This window comes from Ailuropoda melanoleuca, chromosome 15 (assembly GCF_002007445.2).
Source record: "Ailuropoda melanoleuca isolate Jingjing chromosome 15, ASM200744v2, whole genome shotgun sequence".
Taxonomy (NCBI): Eukaryota; Metazoa; Chordata; class Mammalia; order Carnivora; family Ursidae; genus Ailuropoda; species Ailuropoda melanoleuca.
In genome coordinates this window covers 39,473,806-39,478,483 of record NC_048232.1, presented here as the reverse complement: position 1 = coordinate 39,478,483, position 4,678 = coordinate 39,473,806, and the positions used below count along the sequence as shown (strand labels likewise).

The following is a 4,678-nucleotide window of genomic DNA, read 5'->3' as shown; positions in this document are numbered from 1 at the left end:
GAGGGAGAGAATCTTCAAACAGATTCCCCACTGAGCACTCACCATGGAGCCAAGGTGGGGCTCCATCTCACAAGCTGGTGAGATCATGACCTGAGCCGAAATCAAGAGTCCCATGCTTAACTGACTGAGCCACCCAGGTGCCCCAGCAGGAAAGTATTCTTAGTTAAGTGTAAATAAACATTTTAATCCTCAAAGTATTTCGCTTTTCCTNAAATAAACATTTTAATCCTCAAAGTATTTCGCTTTTCCTATACCATCCCATTAAACAACCTTATTTACTTTCATTAAAATTGAAGAATTAAAATTGACTAGAGAGAAGAACAAAAAAGCAGCGAAAAAAGAATGAAAAATCCTAAGGCTTTGTGGGTGATACTTAACTGACTTAGTGCAGTCATCATATCTATGAAAGCCTTTTATTAACATTTTACTTCAAGAAGATGCTTAAGCTATATATTGATTCTTTAAGTACTACATTGAATTTGATGTCAATCCACGAATATGGTGTTGGAGTAGTTAAAGATTAATCAGAGAGACAGATACACTTGAAATACTGGGGAATCCAAATTAGGTGAAAATTTCACTTTGTTTTTTAGTGTTTTTAAACACTTTTTAAATTAAGGTTTTTATTTTAATATTTAAACATTTTATGTGTGACTTTGAGTGTAATTAGAGCACGAACTGCATTTCATGAGCCTTACCCATTTCTGTTGGATGTGGAGGCAGCTTCTAACAGGCTCTGATGATCCTGTCTCCGAGTACTCATGCCCTTGTGTAATCCTCCTCCTTTGCGTGTGGACTAACCCCAGTGACATATTTCTAACAGAATACAGAAAGAGTGACAAGCTGTCACCTCTTGAGATTAGATCGCAAAAAGACTGATTTCCGTCTTCTTCTCTTGCTCTCATGGAGGACAGACGTTACATTGTGAGGTGCCCTACAGAGAGGCCCCATCCAGAGGGGAGAGACATGGCACTGAGGAAGGCTTCTAGGCAATAGCCCAGGGGGGACTGAATCCTGCCATTAGTCTTGTGAGCTGAGAAGCAGACCCTTCCCCAGTCAAGCCTTAAGATGATAGCCAACATCTTAACCGCAGCCTTGTGCAAGACTGACTTTCAGGACCTGGCTAACCTGCATCAAGATTTCCAACTTATGGAAACTGTTACTAGATATTTATTGATTTAAGCTGCTACATTTTGGGGGCAATTTGTTAAGTAGCAGTAGATAGTGAATACAGTGGATAAAAATATAGATGGAAAGGTGAAGATTATAAGGCTAATAAAACCACATGCAGGAAAATCAAGGGTGGGATAGTAAATGTGAATGAAAAAGCTTTTTCTTTAAATTGTCTTCATAGATCAAAAAAATTGTTTTCATAGATCAGTGATGCTATAAAAAGTATATGGTGACTACTGGGAGCATGACTTGTTGGTCCCAGCAGTCACTTGATTGTCCAGAATTCATGAGGATGCTAGGTCAGTTCACAAGCAAGTATACAAATTGCATTTCTATTGCCTATTTGTTTTGTAACTCTTTGGCTGTGATATTTTCTAGGCCGAGTCATAAACTCTTAAATTCATCCATATTTCATGTCTATGAAGGTAAATTCTTTTTTTTTTAAAAGATTTTATTTATTTATTCGACAGAGATAGAGACAGCCAGCAAGAGAGGGAACACAAGCAGGGGGAGTGGGAGAGGAAGAAGCAGGCTCCCATAGGAGAAGCCTGATGCAGGGCTCGATCCCATAAGGCCGGGATCACGCCCTGAGCCGAAGGCAGACGCTTAACCACTGTGCCACCCAGGCGCCGTTATGAAGGTAAATTCTAAGAGCAAATATTACTGACCATCTGATTCAAATAAATTAACAGACTAGTATTAGGTTCATCATCTTTCCTATGAAAGTAATACATGGGAAGGATTGATATTTTACTTAAATGTTAATCTACTGTTGCTTTTGACAATAACAACAAAGGCTCTGAAAAGAATGACTGAGATATGTGGACGTTGTCTCATTTCAACAAATAATAGACAAATGATTTAAGGAATCCTATTTCATTCCCCAGAGGTCTAATACTTCTCATGTTGTAAATCTGATGCTTACTTTATGCTTTGCATAGCTCCTGGGTATTTTTATGAGTGAACAACATTTATGTTAAATTCTATAGTAATACAACTATGACTTATGGGATCCATTAAACTACTCTACCCTGTTCATACAATTTAAACGATGACTGAGTACCACATTCAGCTGTATGATCAGTATCACACAGTGACTGAAAAGTTTGTGCCATTAAATAATACAGATTATTTGTTTTCTTTTCTCAGATGTATTCCCCTCTTCAATCTGGACCACCACAAAGAAGCAGGAAGCACAGGGATTTTTTTTTTTCTTTCCCATCCTAGTGTAAATAATTGATTTTAGAAACCTGTAAGTAATAAGCAGGATAAGACAGTTAATATGATTACTATCCCAATCACTGTATTATTGGCCATCTAATTAGAATCAATGTAAAACTGAGAAGTTGCTATTAGATGATAATCATCTAGAAGAGATTTTTACTGATTAGCCATGACAAGATATGGATATCATTCCATCAAGTTTTCTGGGGAAAGCCAGATCCTGGCTTCATAAGATAACCCATAGAAATATGGCTGCCAGGATCCAAAGACATCTGAACTGTCCTTCAGATCACTTTACTTTGGTGCAGCCATAGCTTCCTGTCATGTCTGCATCAGAGCTGAAAGATCTCAAGTTAGCAGTTCACTTTTATTTTTTATTTTTTTGAATTTATTTTTTTATTACTATGTTCAATTAGCCAACATATAGTACCTCATTAGTTTTTGATATAGTGTTCAGTGATTCATTGGTTGCATATAACACCCAGTGCTCATCACAACACGTGCCCTCCTTACTACCCATCACCCGGTTAAGCAGTTCACTTTTAGTTAACCAGGTGACTTTTGCCAATAGGACTCTTTTATTCCCACAGTGTGCTCGGTCTTAGAGCTGGTACTGTCTTTCCATTAAAGGGAAGAGAAAATAAAGTAGCATATTCTCGGCAGCATGCAATTATTGTGGTGTTTCTGAGCCCACTTCTCATCTACACGTGAGGGTAAAAGATAGCCCTCTCCCAGGAGATGAGCCTACTTTGTGCCCTCACTGTTATTACTGATGGAGATCTAGACTACTTCTTGCTTCAAATGAACTTGTCACAAGCCTGTGTCTAATGTGACTGAATTCTCTGCCTGCCTCCGAGAGTGAAGAGTTTGAGGAGGTTATCGGGATGATGCTACTAACATGTATTAGGAGATGAGAGCAGACAGGTCCAGATACATAACTTTGTTCACAGTATTCCTCCTGCTTGGAATCCTACTCTTCCTAAAATATTGTATGGGAAGCATCTTGTGGTAACATCATAGGACTGGGAGTCAGAAAGATGTAGTTTAAATCCAGGATTTGTCAATTACTAGGAACATGACCTTTGGCAAATTACCAAACATCCATGGGTCTTGGTTTTCAAAAATTTGAAAAGGGAATAATTATACTTACCAAATAGGACTGTCGTAAGATTCAAATTTAATGTCTAGTACAGTGCTTGGTGTATATTAGGCATGCAGTGAATGTTTGGTTTTAAAAAGAATGGCTCACCCCATGAAACTGCTAACTGTGCCCAGCTCACAGTGATCATTAGTAAGTAATACTTGTGTAATGCCTTGCAGGTTATAAACTTTGAAAATCTGCTTTCTTATTTGCTGTAGCAGGAGAAAAGGGGCAGAATCGTTGAGAAATGTGTCCATCACAGATAGAAAGTGGTAGAGTTGGGCTCAGGGTACAATGTCTTGCTCCAAAATCCATATTTTTTACCATAATAAAGCACTGCCTCTCAAGTATATTTTTTACTACTCGTTTGGGGCTTATTGCCCATTGCCTTATACAATACTTACTTTATGGATCTTTCTGTTTCCCCAGTGAGTTAGAAATAGGTACTATATTTTATGAACCTCTGTAGCCCTTAAAATGCCCTGCTTAGTGCCTGCTCTGAGAAAACATTCAATAAAATTAGAGTGACATATCAGTGGGGTCTGTTTCATGTAAACAAGAGAAATACATGATTCTGGCTAACCTAAGCAGGAAGGAATCTACTGAAATTCTCGCATGATCACATAATTTGTGGGAAGCTGAGAAACTACTCTGGAGACAGGTTCATCCAGGGCTGCTGGAGGTGGAAGCATAACATGGGGCTTATTATAGGACAAATGTGTTCAGGATCCTACTACTTGGGGAAAAATCAAATGGTAAACACTTCCAATTTCTGTTTCACCTACTCAAGGAGAGATCATTTAAATGGCCCATCTTGGGACATGGGTATGCTCCTTGTCTAGGGGCTAGGGCTTCTGAATAAAGTTCCACCAGACCATACACAATGGGGTAGAGTTAATTCCTCAAAACAAAATTTGGGTGCTAATAGAAAGGAGAAATCGGAGCTGGGAAGCTAGTCCTTCAGCCCTCAAGAGCATACAAGGAGTCTACTACATTGACTAATTGAATTGTTTTTAAAAGCCTTGTTAATTGCTTTCAATTTTGCATGGATCCAGGAAAACAGAATGAGGAAACGGAGGCAAAACAAGATTAAAGAATTTGCTTTAGGCTACTCAGAAGTTAAGTAATTCAGTTCAGATT

General features: G+C 38.5%; 1 non-coding gene across 1 annotated transcript; it reads right to left on the bottom strand.

The window, feature by feature from the left end:
• Window positions 1-2,320: 2,320 nt before the first annotated feature.
• LOC117796511 lies at window positions 2,321-2,447 on the bottom strand. The gene has a single exon (XR_004621070.1). It is a non-coding gene; the product is annotated as a small nucleolar RNA SNORA31 (small nucleolar RNA).
• Window positions 2,448-4,678: the final 2,231 nt, after the last annotated feature.